We start from the raw sequence: 17,256 nt of genomic DNA, 5'->3' as shown, positions 1-17,256 counted from the left end.
ACAATCCCTAGAACGAGATCTCAGCGTAAAAAAAAAAAAAAAACAAAGACAAAAAAATAAAAAATCATTTTGGCCGAATCTTTCATGCCAGATCTACGCAATTCGACATCATTTCTTGCAAAATTAGGCTCAAATATGTGTTTAAAAGGTTGAGGGAAAGATTTTTTGTGACTTTGAGTTTTTTCGGTGATTGATGGATGGCCAATGATGACGGTGATTAGTGGATGGCATGGCATAATAGTCATCGGGTTTTGAGTTTTAGAGAGAAAGTGAGAGTGTCTGTGAGGAAGAAAGAGAAGAAAAGGAAGAAAATAAAAAAAATCTAATTTGGCCTTTAAATAAGCCTTCAAAATGACACTGTTTAGGTAAAAGCAAAATGACACGATTTTAAGCCTAGGAGGATCCGCACTCAGCCTTGACCCCACCAAAGGTTTGCACACCCAACTTGTGACTCGATTTTCCCTCAACTTATATCGATCCAATCAAAAAAGTCTAAATCATAGTTGATTGGCCCACCCAAACCTACATTGATCGAACCGTTGACAGGTCTGGTTCAGGTAAATTTTTTTTTATTTTTAAATTATTTTTTTAAATACTATTTTTATTATTTTAAATTTTATTATTTGTATTTATGTATGTTAAAATATTTAAATTTGTTAGAATAAATTTTTGTTGTAATAAATAATTAATCAAATAATACAAATAAATGATGAAATATTATAAAATTTTTTGATAATTTTGTTAATTTTAAAATAAAGCTTATAAAATAAAAAAAATGTAAGAAAAAAAATTTTTTATCCAACGATGAGATTTAAAGGTACTCCGAGTAGTGATACCTATGAAATCTCTATATGATAATTTTTTTTTAAATGCTACCATCGTATTAGAGTATTTATAAAAAAATTTCAATACAATAAAAATTTTCCTTTTTTTGTTACAAAATAGTAAATAAAAATTAATTAATTTGTAAAAAATAGTAATTATAGATAAGGAAAAAGGAAAATTTATTCGAAAATGGGATTCTAAAAGTATTTCGAGTAGTAATGCTTTACGAAATCTCTAGGTAAGAAAAATTTTTTTTAAAATATTATCAGTGTATTGAAATATTTATAGAAAATCTTCAATATAATAAAATTTCCTCTTTTCTTCAAAAATTTAAATAAAAAAAATCAAACCAAAAAATCAATAAAATTTTTAAAGAAGGAAATAAAATATGTATCAACATATTAGCATTTTGAATTACATGCACAATATAGTTTTTACACAAAAAGTAAATTTGAGCTTCCAAGAATGAGATTTTAAGGTATTTCGAGAAATGATGCTTAAGAAATCTCTAGGTGAGAAAGAATTCTTCTAATGTTACTAATGGACTTGAACATTTTAAGAAGTATTTTAATAAAAAGGTTCTAATTTATTTTTCTTGAATAAAAATAAAATAATAAATAAAAAAAATTTTAAAAATCAAAATTTCAATAAATAAGAAACATTAAGGAAATTATTTTTCAAATACCGAAAATAAAATTATTTTTATCAAAATCAATGGATAACACATAATTAATTGGTATCGTTTTAAACGAACGTTGTGGGGGTGCTAATCCTTCCCAATACGTAACTGACTCTCGAACCTAAGTTGTTTTGCAGATTATAAAATTATCTTTTTAATAAATTTTAATTTTAAAATTTTATTAAAAATATATATTTTAATATGTGACAAATCACACATAACTAAAAAAGAGTAGTGGTGACTATTTTTTTTTTTGTTTCGTTTCTAAATTTGTCAAATGAACACAAAACTGTTAAGACAATGCACATAACCTACTATTAAGTGACGACAATATCATGGAGAATGATAAAATAAATGTTGTGATGGTTGCACGCTACTCATCTCAAATTCATTTTACTATTGTTCATCCCAGTGTGATTTCTTTCTTCACAAAACTTGTAGTAAATTACCAACTAGGAAGAAGCAATTGTGGTCTCATAGCAGTCTCTCGTCATTGCTGTCGTCTACATTTTCAAATGTAGATTTTATAGTTTTGAGTGTAATGGCTTTTCCTATAAATGTAATGCATTTAATGATCACTATTGTCTTCGATGTGCAATTGTTGATTATAGGATCATACATCAAGCACATGAACACCCTCTTTTCTTCAATCGTAATTATAAAGGACGGTGCAATGCTTGCGGTGTTACGTGGATCAGCGGCCTATTTAGATGTAAGCGTTGCAATTTCAATTTGAGTGATTGTTCAAATCTACCGCTTACAACCAGACACAAGTGTGATGAACATCCACTTGCACTCACTTATCACGAGGGTAATGATTATTCAGAATATCATTATTGTGACATCTGTGAACAAGAAAGAGATCCGAATCTTTGGTTTATCATTGTGCTACATGTGAGACTTCTGCTCATCCTGAATGTGTTATTGGAAGGTACCGCTTTATTAAACCAGGAAGCACATACAAAGAAAAGGATCTGCACCCACACCCGCTCACTTTTGTGGAGAAAACTTATTAGTATCCTGCATGTCATAAATGTTGTAATTTGCAAACCCTGTGAAGATTTGGCTCTTGATTGGGCAGAGTCAACGTGCAATTATGTTGTCCCTTGGGAATGTGTAAAACCTCCTTACGTCGATAGTCCTCCTAGCGTCAGTAATAAAAGGCCAATTGCACTTTATAAAAGTCAGACAGATGCCATGGCTCCTGATAGTTAAAGATCATAGCCATTTCAAGTTTGCCGGAAAAAGCGACGATTCTGATGAACAAGGTATGTTCCTTCTCTTTTATTATCATCGTCACTTAGCTTTTCAGTTTTAAGTCTAAAATGTCCATTACAACGTGTTTAAGCCACCTAATTAAAAGGCAAAGTTTTGTGCTTTAGCCATAAAAAAAAATAATGTATATGTAAAATGAATGCCTTGCAAAGTAGTATTTTCAAGAGATTCTTTTATGCTTTTATAATAATTTTGCTTTCCCTCTTCGGTCTTCACTTATTTTGTAGAATTAAAATAGATTGGATTTGGGACACTTATTCCACTCAATAAACTTGGAAACCATCACCCGACATGGCTCATCAACTTCATTTAAAATAGGTGTTACCATAGGAGATTTCAATCATATTGGAATTTAAACCAAGTGTTATATTTTTATTATTGTTATGTATCTTATTTACTATAATTAATATTTTATTATATTTTATCTTATTTACTATTATTATTATTATTATCATTTTATTTGTGAGTCGATTTTAGAATTTTAGTATGAATATGTTATTTTCTTTAAAGTTTATAAAAGATGATGTAATTATTTTTGATAAAATTTTAAGTACGAAAAAAAAACTTGTGGAACCTAATTGGAGTACATAAAAATCGTTTGATTATGCAGTAGTCTCGGTTAAATTATCATTTGAATTTGTTAATTAACAATTAGTTAGATTAATAAAATGATTTGTTTTCAAAACTTTAGGTGATTGAAAAAATACTCCAAATTTTGTGATTCCTTAGAATTCCCATTCGCTTCATTTCTTAAGCTTAGAGGTATCAATACCTTTTTTATTTTCTGCAATGGTTCAAAGGGAAGGAAGCCAAAGTAGCAGATTCGATCGCAAGGAAGTGAAAGCTTGGTTTTCATCTGCCTTACCTTTACTTGGAATCTCATGCATGCAGTTCTGTTGGTCTCTTTGTTAAGAAAAATATCAAATACCTGCGTTGATCCTTCGAATTGAGGAGAGTTGCTGAATTAACTTCTATTCTAAGTATAAAATAATTGAGATTCATCTCAAATTTGTGTGTCTGTGTGCTTTAATCTCTGGTGTTGTTGGTGTTGTTGGTGTTGTTATTGTTGTTGTTTTATGAGCTACTTTAATATATTTTTTATTCGATTAAATGAATGGAAATCTATTATAATTTTCTCAAATTTAATTATTGTTTACTAACAGGTTTCCAACAAAAATGTTATCTTCAAGCTTGAAGATGAACATTACTTAGAGAAGTCCTCCTATCCACCGTCTTCTAGGAGTTTATGTAACACACGGACTGTGCTTGATGGAATAAGAATCCTTAACATTTTCTGCCACTCCCAATGTGAATCCCATTGCGGATCCAGTCCTCTCGATGTATCCAAGCATCTCGACCAAAATCTAAAACTTCAAGGATCTGTATAAATAGGATAAAATAAACATAAGAAATACATTTGAAGTAATCTAAGGAAATCTACGTCAAGATAAGCAAAATTTGACCCCATGAAGATATTGCATAAGCAAAATGCAATAAGCAATGTGCTTTCGTTGTACCAGACACAAAAGAATATCGAACATGGAAAAGAAAAAGGATGGGAGATTACTTACAGCTCCGCCCTTCCAAGACACAAAAGTTGGATTTGTTCTCGATTGCAAAACCTATTTCACAAGAAGGGAATCCAAGAATACCAAAATCAACATCCATGCTCAAACAAATAAAGAGACAAATTATGAGGAACAGAAAACCACAAACACCCTAGAACCTAATTCAAGTATAAAACTAACTTAAATTAATCATGAAATAATGTTGGACATAAAAGATTTTATATTTACTTTTCAGTTACAGTATATAAAAATTTAGTTAATCTACATATCACTGACGATATACACTTTTTTTGACCCCCTACATATTCCTTTTCACCAATAGCTATGTATAGAGCACCGTATTGCATTGACCAGGAATTATTACTTATATATTCAATATTAAAATTAAGTCCATCTAAATATCACAATAGATAATATGCCCGAACTCTAACCACATTGAAGTGGCTACAAACAGGCAAAAAAGAGAGGCATAACACCTTTATAATGAAGATTAAAGGTCAGCAGACTTACCTCAACAGTATCAATTACTTCAGTTGAAGGAATGGCATGTAAGATCTGCACAAATATAAAAGAACAGACAAGGATGATATGGGTGTCAGAATCACCTACAGGAACTAAATTAGGACCAAAGCATTTTAAATAGCACTAAGAAATAGTCTATTATCCTGGAGAATAGTAAAAACTAGATCTCAATATGTTTCTTGTAAGTTTCTCCGCTAATCAGGGTAATAGATAAAAACAGAAAAAAAGAATGGATGTACAAACTATAAGCATTCCGGAGCAGTTCTAAGCCAGAAATAACAGAGCATAAAAGAACCCAGCATTTATATGGTTCTAATAACTCTTAAGATGATGAATTACTAAAAAGTAGAGTAAGAATCCAGTAACCAAAATTTCCACGAGGACAAAGAAATGTCAAACACAAGGTGATCTGGGAGACACTTATTACTATTTTCTTGGCAATCAATGCACTTAAGCCATTCTGAGTCAACACTGCCAATAGAGAGAACTAGGCATTTGAACTAACCCAACTTAGTACTCTTCCAGCCAGATACTTTATGATGTATGCTTCAAATTAGCAGTTAAACACACCTACTTTTATAGGTTAGGATCCTAATAGTTAGCTAGAATGCTGGATTTCAAAAAAAGTCAGTTTAATTTTTTCATGCAACATGTCTTTGTAGAATACATTAACTGCATATAATGTTAGCTAGAATCATATATGCTTAAAGTAGGAGGATAACAAATTGGGGAGAGAGAGAGAGAGAGAGAGAGAGAGAGAGAGAGAGAGAAACCAACCTCTCCTCCACAGCAGGAAATAGTCCACCAGTTAAAGCCACTCCACCAATCTGAAGCACAAACCAAGTTACAAGTTCAATTATTAAAAAATAAAAGCATCTCATGTGGCTACACTTCCAAAGAAACTCACCAATTGTACGCTACAGAACAATTTTCTTTGCAGGTCTATGTGACCTCCAATCAAAAAGAACCAAATGGTTAGAGAGGGATAGCATTATAGCTTATTAGAACATGCTAAATTAGCAGTATGCAAACCTACCAGTTAAAAAGAATGCTACTGGTTATCGCTTCTGCCAGACCAACTTTCTCTTCTTTCTTTGGTTTCATTGAAAAAAATGGGTAGTTATCCCACATTGGTAAACCAACATTAATGCCAGGATATAGACCATCTGGCATGTCAGATCTTCTTGGGAATTCAATATGCCATGTTTCTTCAAGCATATCTTCATAGTCATGAAACCTGGATAAGCACACCATCAAAACAGTGCTAAAGGAAATAATTCAAGACTTGGACAGGTAACCAACAGCAAGAGCAATAACTTGGACAATTATAATCAACCAAGAACGAGGTGGTGGAGAATACAAATCAGGAATTAAAAGTGTTGGATAGAACAAACCAATTGGAGGAACTTATTTAAAACAAACCATCAAATGTAAATCCTTCAAGAAAATAAAGGAAATGATATCTGAATTCATTTGAAAACGTACAATGAGAGCAGTTAGCCTTGTCTTATGAGATCCAGCAGGCATGGTGTCATGAGCCAACTTTGTATAGGGCCATGACCGGGACTTAGGTTACCATGAGCCACTCATGTATAAGGTCATGGCCGGGTAGATCCCTTGTGCTAGGAAAAGTGTCCACATTTCAAATATTGTAATGATTACTGGTAGCATAGCTCTAAAATCTCTAAGGTTTTTTAGGGGGGTGAGCCGGCAGCGTAGTGTTGGGCTGTCTCACCGGTTGCTATGCGAGTTTAGACCACCCACCAAGGGCTGCCCCCTGGCCCTGGTGATGGTGGGAGGTCTCGATGTATGATTCCCGTTTATAATAAAACTCACCCCGATTGAATGTCTCGATTGTTACCTCGATGTGTTTTTTTTTTTTCTCGATGCGAATATGCCTTCTTGTGTGTGTGCTTGAGATTGATCTCGATATGTTGTGCCTTATTGTGAATGCTTGTGACTGACCATGGCTTATGGTTATTTGTTCAGATATCGATCTATTGAAGGCTGACTTGGTTAGGAGCGCCCATTCAAGTGCCGCACGATTTATTACTTGTTGAGAGAAAGCTTAGTCAGTGACACGTGATATCAGAGCACGATTGAGAAGTGCTAGAAAAATGGATGAGATGGCCACAAATGGTGGACCGCAATGAAAACTCATATGGTGCCGAAAGACCAAGTGAGAGAGATCGAAACAACCCAGCGGGAGTTGTCCGATACTCTCCACAATGTGAGCGAAGAGGCTAGAGATGCCTTGAACATTCTCCAAAAGGAGTTCAAGGAGCTCAGAGCACAGGTGAGCATCCTACAAATGGCTGTGGCCAGATCGAGTTCGAGCTCGATGGAAAGGGGACAAAGGCCCAAGGTGCCGGAGCCTCGATGCTATGAGGGGGCAAGGGATGCTAAAGAACTTGAAAATTTCCTGTTCGACATGGAGCAATACTTTTGAGCTGTACACACAAGTTCAGAGGAAGACAAGGTGACAATGGCATCGATGTACCTCGCAGGGGATGCCAAGCTGTGGTGGTGCTCCAAGTTTGTCGATGACGAGTGCCTGATTAAGACTTGGATGGATCTGAAGCGAGAATTGAAAAACCAGTTTTTCCCGAAGAATGTGGAGTATATGGCTCGAAGGAGACTTTGAGAGTTGGTGCAAACCGGAACGGTGTGAGAGTTCGTAAAGAACTTTTTTACCCTAATGCTGGATATTCGGGATATGTCCGAAAAGGACAAGATGTTCTATTTTCTTGAGGGCCTAAAGCCTTGGGCGAGGACAGAACTACAAAGGCAGAAAATGCAAGATGTGGCCATGGCTATGGCTGCAGTCGAACATCTTCACGATTACAACGATGGCTCCTCAAAATGGAAAAATCCTCCATCAACTGGCAGTAGCTTTAACTTTGGGAGTGGGGGAAAGATCACTAGGTTAGACCGACCCTTCAGTGGGGGATCAGACAGGAGGTATTTTAGTCGAGATAACACCCAGCCCAAGACAAGCAACGTAGGGATTTTCAAGCTTAGGTAACCGCTAGCTTGCTTTCTTTGCAAGGGGCCGCATCGAGTGGCTGAATGCCCGTACCGGAAAGCCCTTAATGCCTTAAAAATCTCATCTCAAGAGTCCGTAAAAGCGCTAGAGAGCGTTGAAGAAGCTGAAGAGGAGCCAGCCATGATGGGTTCAATAAGGTTCCTCAATGCCCTCCGTACCCAATTGAACACTATAAAGAAAGAGCAAAGTAGAGGCTTGATGTACGTGAATTTGACGATCAATGAGAAAGCCATCAAGGCCATGGTGGATACGGATGCAGCCGACACTTTCATCACACCAGAAGAAGTAAAAAGGTATGGTCTTCAGATTAGTAAAGACTGTGAATGAATGAAGATGGTCAATTCACCAGCCTTTGCGATCAGTGGAAGCTCTAAAAGTGTGACAATCCGATTGGGGCCATGGGAAGGGAAGATAGACTTTACAGTTTCCCCCATGGATGACTTTGATGTTGTCCTCGGATTGGACTTCATGATGTTAGCTCAGGTCATCCCTATCCCCATCGCTAGCTGCTTGTTGTTCTTTGAGGAACACCCATGTGTGGTGCCAGCCAACATCTTACCAAAGAGTGGAAAGAAAATGATTTCAGCTTTGCAGTTCAAGAAAGGGGTAAAGAGAGGAGAACCCTCTTTTGTAGCGGTGCCAATTTACAAAGAAGGGTCAGAAGTAGAACCAATACCTGATGGTGTGGGAAAAGTGTTGGAAGAATTCGAAGAGGTGATGCCAGAGATGTTGCCTAAAGTTTTACCTCCTCGATGAGCAGTGGACCATGAAATTGAGCTCCTTCCAGGAGTGAAACCCTCTGTTAGAGTGCCCTACCACATGGCCCCACCAGAGTTGATCGAACTAAGAAAGTAGTTAGATGAGCTGCTACAAGCCGGGTTCATCAGACCATCAAAAGCTCCTTTCGGAGCGCCAGTGCTATTTTAAAAGAAGCATGATGGAAGTTTACGATTATGTGTTGACTACAGGGCCCTGAACAAAGTCACTGTAAGAAATAAATATCACATTCCCCTTATAGCAGACTTGTTTGATCAATTGAGCCGGGCCAAGTACTTCTCCAAATTGGACCTGAAATCTGGCTACCATTAGGTCAGAATCGTTGAGGGAGATGAGCCAAAGACCACTTGTGTGACACGGTGTTCCATGACTACCTAGACAAATTTATAGTCATCTATTTAGACGATATAGTGGTATATAGCTCCATTTTGGAAGAGCATCAAGAGCACCTGCGTCAGGTACTTTAAAGATTACATGACCACCAGTTATACGTAAAAAAGGAGAAGTGTGCATTTGCTCAGACCCAAATCCATTTTCTCGATCATATTGTCGAACGTGGCCACATTCGAATGGACATGAAAAAGGTTAGAGCCATCAAAGAGTGGACAACATCGAAGAACGTTAGTGAACTACTCATTTTTTGGACTAGCCAACTACTATAGAAGGTTTGTGGAAGGGTACTCTCGCAAGACCACGGCCCTCCCAGAACTATTGAAGAATGAGCGTAAATGGTGTTGGACGAGTGAGTGTCAAGAGGCCTTCGAGGGATTGAAGGATGCTATTATGAAAGATCCCATTTTAGCTCTCTCTGATATTGAAAAGCCCTTTGAAGTTCAGACGGATGCATCCGATTTTGCTATTGGAGGAGTGCTTTTGCAACAACATCACCCAGTAGCATTTGAAAGTAGGAAGCTAAGTGAAGCTGAAAGGAAATATACGGCCTAGGAAAAAGAACTCTTGACGGTGGTTCACTTCTTGAGGGTTTAGCGACATTACTTGTTGGGTTCACACTTTTTCGTGAAGACAGACAATACGATCGTTAGCCATTTTCTCACCCAACCAAGGCTTACGGTAAAACAAGCTAGGTGGCAGGAATTTTTAGCTGAATTCGACTTTTGTTTTGAGCACACCGCTGGAAAGACCAATCAAGTGGCCGATGCATTGAACAGGCGAGCAGATCTAGCGGCCCTTAGAAGAATTGCCCCAATGGCGGCTAGTAGAGCCACTACAGACATTCATAAGTTGATTAGAGGTCACTTAGGGAAGGACCCGTAAGCTTGTGCCATCCTGAAGCTAGTGGAAGAAGGGAAGTCCAAGTACTTCTGGCAAAAAAATGGGGTCTTATGGACCAAGGGACCTCGAGTGTTTGTGCCAAGAGCAGAAGGTCTAAGACAGATACTAATGAGGGAATGTCATGACACACCATGGGCGGGACACCCGGGTTGGCAACGCACTTTGGCATTATCGAAATAGGGATACTATTGGCCTCATATGCGACAAGATGTGATGGACTATATGAAGACTTACCTCATTTGCCAACAAGACAAGGTTGAAAGGAGGAAACCTGCAAGCATGCTTGAACCACTACCAGTACCCACCAGACCGTGGGAAAGCATCTCCCTCGATTTCATTTCGAGCCTACCCAAGGTTGGTGACCTTGGAGCTATTTTGGTAGTAATTGATCGGTTCTCTAAGTATGCCACATTCATTCCCACTCACAAGTATTGCACTGCGGAAGACACAGCTCGACTATTGTTCAAACATGTGGTCAAATACTGGGACCTCCCTCAAAACATTGTCAGCGATCGAGATCCGAGATTTACGGGGTCCTTCTGAAGAGAACTTTTCAAGATATTGGGGTCCCAACTCAACATCTTCTCAAGCTATCACCCTCAAATCGATGGTCAAACGAAACGGTTCAACGGATTATTAGAGGAATACTTGAGGCATTTTGTTCAAACCAATTAGAAAGACTGGCCCTCATTATTGGACGTGGCTCAACTCTGCTTTAATTCTAACAAAACCTCTTCCACCAACAAGAGCCCATTTGAGGTGGTCATCGGATAATTACCAAGGCTACCCCACACTTCTTTGGAACAATATGAAGGAAAAAATCTGAGAGCCTTCAATCTCAGCAAAGAGTGGAAACAAAACACAGAGATTACGCAAGCCTATTTGGAAAAAGCATCAAAGCGGATGAAGAAATGGGCAAACAAGGGTCTTAAAGCTCAACAATTTCAAGTTGGTGATTTGGTTCTTGTCCGATTAGTTCTTGAACAAACCAGGTTCTTGAGAAAGAAAGATCGTAGACTGGTGCGCAAATATGAAGGTCCAGTAAGGGTCTTTTCTAAGGTGGGGAATGCTTCTTACAAAATTGACCCGCCAAAGTGGATGAAGGTGCACCCAGTATTTCATGTGAGCAACCTGAAACATTTTCATGCAGATCCTACAGATGCTAGCCGAAGGGAGCCAACCAGAGCCACCATCACCATGAAGCCACCCTCAGAGTGTCGAGTCGAAGAGATCTTAGTTGACAGGGAAACCAAGATATCTCGAAGACTAGTTCGAGAATACTTAGTGAAGTGGGAGGGATTAAGACTAGAAGAAACTAGCTGGGAGAGAGAGCACGACCTCCAGAGATTTCAAAGAAAGATTGAAGAATTTCAAGCCAGCAAGTCGACGAGGACGTCGATAGAATAGGTGGGGGGAGGATGTCATGAGCCAACCTTGTATAGGGCCATGACCGGGACTTAGGTTGCCATGAGCCACCCATGTATAGGGCCATGGCCGGGTAGATCCCTTGTGCTAGGAAAAGTGTTCCCATTTCAAACATTGTAATGGTTACTGGTAGCATAGCTCTAAAATCTCTAAGGCTCTTTAAGGGGGTTAGTCGGCAGCATAGTGTTGGGCTATCTCACCGGTTGCTATACGAGCTTAAGCCACCCACCAAGGGCTGCCCCCTGGCCCTGGTGATAGTGGGAGGTCCCGATGTATGATTCCCGTTTATAATAAAACTCACCCCGATTGAATGTCTCGATTGTTGCCTCGATGTGTTTTTCTTTTTCTCGATGCGAATATGCCTTATTGTATGTGTGCTTGAGATTGATCTCGATATGTTGTGCCTTATTGTGAATGCTTGTGACTGACCATGACTTATGATTATTTGTTCAGATATCGATCTATTGAAGGTTGACTTAGTTGAGAGCGTCCATTCAAGTGTCGCACGATCTATTACTTATTGAGAAAAAGCTTAATCCGTGACACATGACATCCTTATAAGAATGAACTATAGCTACAACATCAAGTTCACCCTCCTATGCAACGATACATAGAAAATTACAATAAGAGTGTTTCCACAGCAAAGAAACCAAAGAGTGCCAGGTCCAAGAGCCAAATGATTCACCTGGATTTCACAATAGGACTCTTTTAGCCTGTTCAGCATCAATAGATCTATAGGCTTTGTCAAAATGTCAGTACGAATTTGGGGCCATGTCTGATGATGCCTCTGAGTCCAAAGAAGGCATCTTGATATATCCTGGAAAAGGAAAAGTAAATAAAAATGACATCACCAACATAAAAAAAAATTGTAAGATAGCTTTATTTTAATCTGAGATAGAAAGTTTTAGATGAACCCTTTAAGCTAATGGGCATAAACAAATTTCACCAACATCAATATTAGCTAAACATTCATCAATGAAGCTTCTTCCTTCGCATGAAGGAAAGCTCAGGATCAGAAAGAATGATGAGAATTCAAACCTCTCCACCAAAGGGTAAAGTCTTCTCTGTATCAGGTAGAGCCACTCCATCCTGCACATCAAAAGAGTTATTAAAAGAATAAGACCACAGCTCTTGTAAATTAACCATTTCCCAGTGGCGGCGGATCTTGACATTGGGTTTTGAAGGGGGACTAATATTAATATTATGCTGAACTTATTCTTTTATAAGTAGGATCCTATTATATTTATTAATATAAAATATATATATTTGCAAGCAATATACTTACAAAAAATAAGTTCACAAATTATAAATTTTATCAATTCATGAACAAATGTATAAAGAAACAAAAGATATCAAATAAATAGTTTTATTTAACTTTATTCTTTTAAACATATATTTTATTTTTCTTATTTTGATGGAAGACATTGTTTTTATTTTCTATCAATTCATGAACAATATGTTTTTCTAACATTTTACAAAGTGATCTCCAATCTTCGCAAGATAGCAAGAGAAAGAGATCTAGAGTAGAATTATACGGAAGGGAAGGGTTGTAGCCAGCTAAAAAGAAAAGTAAAAACATGTTTGATAATTGGTTGGAGATTTTAAGTCTTGTTGATGAAACTAGAGCGTCAATTTGGTTTTTGTTACATTTACATGACTGTAATTTAACTCTTGTGACAAACCTCTTGATTTTAAGGGTTTGCAAGTAATGATTGGTGAGTAAAATAAATATACAAATACTAATGCGATTTTAATCCATCTTAAATTGTAATATATAAAATTATAAAAAATAAATAAAATTAAAAAATTTAGTTTGAGGGGACCAACTTAAGTTTATTTAACATAAATACATACATACATATATATACATATATATATATATGTACCGAAATATAACATCATAGTCAAGGTGTTCATTTCATCTAGAAGTTAATAATTTTCATGACAGAGGCAGTGATATTGACATTGCCGGCAAGACCAACTACCATGATTTCCATGTATGATTCTAGGAGCAATAGTCTCTCAATTAGTATGAATCCAGCAATAGAAGTCAAGGTGATGATGGTGATCAAGCTAAATGTAAATATTATGGTGGTAATGACAACAGTCGAAGACCGATGGTGTTATGAAAGGAAACAGGGTGTTTAATGGAGGTGGTGATGGTGCTCAAGATAAATGTAAATATTATGGTGGTAATGACAGCACTCAACGACTGAACGAAAAGTGACAGGTATCAAATTGATGTTGGATGAATAGAAGATCGTAGATAAAACAGAGTAAAAGACTTCCTCTGTCCTGTAATTGAGGGTTTTTAGTTTTTCCTAAAGGGATGAGATTGGGTTTGGAGGTGAACTACCCATCCAAGCTATCTCAAAACCTAATTCTTAAAATTCCCTTCAACAGAAGGGACTTGAAAGTAGAGTATTCCATTTTAATAATTTCAGCTTGTGATCCCTTGTTCCCAATAAATAGCAAAGAATAAATGTACACAAAAAATAAAAGCAACATATTTCTATTTGAGTCAGTTACCTCAATGCAAATGACTGATGTCACCTGAGCACCCATATTTACAACTCAGGCTGTTGATAGATTGTTCCCAATAACTGCCTCCAGGCCTTCCTGAGATAATCATATTTGAAACAAATTTTACACATCAAAGAGTAATTTACTATTTCAAGAACATTTCTACTGGTAAAGCTGGGAAAAGCAAATCTCATGAAATAAGACCACAATCAGTAAGAATGAGAACAAAATATGATAGCAATGCAGGATACTGTTATTTTATTACCACAAAATGATATCAGCATGGTTCTTCCGTTTATAAATTTGAGTACATATATGACATTAATACAAACTTGTATACATAAGTAAGAACACATGCATATGTATAGACTGTAAATGAGACAGACAATTTCAAGGCGGAAACCACTTGTGTTTAATCAGTATCGTTCCTATGAAGGCAGAACAAAAGATCCCTAAAATGGAGCGCCTCAATCATCCCACAACAAACTTATACTACACAAACACAAATTCGTCGAACACGCATGAGCAAAAATTAAATCAAACAACTGTGGAATCATCACTCTAAAAGATTTCCAACTTGCCAAGGTAACTGGGAAAGTGCCAGTATTAACAAAAGTAATAACTAAGTACTACTTAGGCTGATACATCATTCAGTTTAATGCCCATTATTGAAACTTGATTTACATTTGCACCTAAGAAGTATGAGAAGAATTTCTCACCTGGTGTACTACTGCTGAGCTAAAGTGCAAGTCTTGCAGTAAAATTGATACGATCTCCTTTATCTCTGCTTGTAACAATCCACAAAATTGTAAGTACAAAATATCTCATATAATCTACAGCATCTAAATCGCAACAGATATTCAATCATTTTGGAATTAAACCAAGTTTTATATTTTTATTATTGTTATTTATCTTATTTACTATAATTAGTGTTTTTATTAGATTTTATCTTATTTACTATTATTATTATTATCATTTTATTTGTGAGTCAATTTTAGAATTTTAGTATAAATATGTTTTTTTTTTTTAAGTTTGTAAAAGACGATATGATTATTTTCAATAAAATTTTGAGTACGGTAAAAAAAAAAAAATTTGTGCAACCCAATTGGAGGACATAAAAATTGTTTGATTGTGTATTAGTCTTAGTTAAATTATCATTTGAATTTGTTAATTGACAATTAATTAGATTAATAAAATGATTTGTTTTCAAAACTTTAGGTGATTGATAAAATACTCCAAAATTTGTTATTTCTTAGAATCCCCATTCTCTTCATTTCTTAAGCTTAGAGGTATTAATTCCTTTTTTATTTTCTGTAAGGGTTCAAAGGGAAGGAAGCCACAGTAGCAGATTCGATCGCAAGGAAGTGAAAGCTTGGTTTTCGTCTGCCTTACCTTTACTTGGAGTCGCATGCATGCAGTTCTTTTGGTCTCTTTGTTAAGAAAAAGATCAAAATCTCGTGCTGATCCTTGGAATTGAGGAGAGTTGCTGAATTAACTTCTATTTTAATTATAAAATAATTGAGATTCATCTCAAATTTGTGTTTTGTGTGCTTTAATCTCTGTTCTTGTTGTTGTTTTATGAACTACTTTAATATATATTTTTTATTCGATCAAATGAATGGAAACCCTAGTATAATTTTCTCAAATTTAATTATTGTGAATCTTGGTTTCTCGAAGGAGCTGTGATTATAGTATATTAGCATTTGTTGGTTAATGGACATATTATTGATAGTTATATATTAGAAAGGGGATTAAGATAAAGTTTATCATTGTATAATATTGGTTAAAATTGAAATTTGGCATTATATTATTTTTATTAAATTTTATCACTATATATAAATATATTTCAATTACATTCACTGTCATTCACTGCATATTTCATAAATAATCTAATTAATTTTGTTATTTTTTGTCCAAAAATCAACCAATTTGAAAATATATATAGTGAGTAGAATTTATTAGAAGCAAAGCAAATTGATAAAATTTTATATTAAAATTATAGTATAATGACAATTTGATCTTAATCCTAATTTTGTAAAAAGCTAAATTCATTTTCCAAAATTTGAATTTCCAAACATAACATTAATGAATTCATATATGACATAAAGGTATGGCAAAATCCCTATAATAAACTAAATTCACATTCTCCAATATTTATATTTTTAGAATTTCATAATTTGAACTTGCAATTAAGAAATATGGATAAATATAATCAATCTAGGAAAATTTATATGGCTCATATTTCTAGCTTGAACAAAAAATTTTAATTATTATTATTTTTTATATATTGTTTATTAAGATTGTAGGCTTGCAAGAAGTCACCCATAAAGCAATAGAAACAAAAAGTTCTAAGCTTACAAGCAATATAAGTAGTCAAGACTCATGTACCTTTTTTTTTTTTTTTTGTTTACAAATGAGATTGTAATTTGAATATAAAAAAAAGATTGTAAGTGTTTGAATTTAAATTTCATTTTCATTGGATGTTATTTTTTAAAAAATAATTATATAAATAAATTGAATTAAGTTCTAAGTACAAAACTCACATACTTTGCTTAATAAATAAGTTAACCAAATTAGAATGATAAATAAATACAATTAAAAATGGAGAAAAACAACTTTTAATTTTCCTATTTTGGATCAATCAAGTAATATTTTACATTTTTTTTTCAAATTATACTCTAAGTTAATTCCATTGATACTCCAATGTTGTCTAATTCTCATTTTTCTTTATTTTCCAATTATTGGCAAATAAAACTGAGAAAATGTTTAATTTTATATAATAAAAAATTAATCAAACTTCAGTTATCCCTTCCAAAAATACGAACGAAGTTATTTTAATTGATTCTAACCTTGCAATTTAATGAGATGTAAAATTTTGATTATTCTAAACTAACAACTTAATTAATCTTTCTTTTGTATAATTCACCTAAGAGCCCGGGATTTCCGCCGTATCAAAAAGTGCGTTTTACAATTGGATCTCTCAAATGGACATCACAAGAATTTGGAAGTAAAGAATGGTATATCTTTGAAGAGGAAAAGTTAGAGAATCTAAATGTTACTCTCTCACCAAGTACAGAATGTGTATCATTTTGTTGCTTTCATGCAACTCAAAATAATAGAATCAGCTTTAAATTTAGATTACTTCATAAGATACATAAATTAGAGAATAAAACAATACCCTTTTCTCTTTTCCTTTTTTTCTTTTTAAAGCAATATTTTTTTCTCTTTCTCTTTCTCTTTCCCTTTTTCTTTTTATTCTTTTATGTTTATATCTGTTGTCTTATTTTTCATTTGTAGGTGATTTATCTAATTTTCTCTTTATA

General features: G+C 35.0%; 1 long non-coding RNA gene across 2 annotated transcripts; it reads right to left on the bottom strand.

Annotated features, from left to right (window-relative positions):
- Positions 1-3,890: 3,890 nt before the first annotated feature.
- On the bottom strand, positions 3,891-5,833 carry LOC111279349 (uncharacterized). Of its 2 annotated transcripts, XR_016334826.1 has the most exons (5): positions 5,777-5,833; positions 5,647-5,696; positions 4,858-4,902; positions 4,351-4,401; positions 3,891-4,159 (listed from the first exon to the last, which is right to left on the bottom strand). It is a non-coding gene; the product is annotated as an uncharacterized LOC111279349 (long non-coding RNA). The 2 variants fall into 2 exon arrangements; XR_016334825.1 differs by lacking the exons at positions 5,647-5,696; positions 5,777-5,833 and having other exon boundaries at positions 4,858-5,587.
- Between the last annotated feature and the right edge of the window lie 11,423 nt (positions 5,834-17,256).

The sequence above is a fragment of the Durio zibethinus genome, chromosome 27 (assembly GCF_047325235.1).
Source record: "Durio zibethinus cultivar Kanyao isolate XHJ-2024 chromosome 27, ASM4732523v1, whole genome shotgun sequence".
Taxonomy (NCBI): domain Eukaryota; kingdom Viridiplantae; phylum Streptophyta; class Magnoliopsida; order Malvales; family Malvaceae; genus Durio; species Durio zibethinus.
This window is presented reverse-complemented; position numbering and strand designations above follow the sequence as displayed.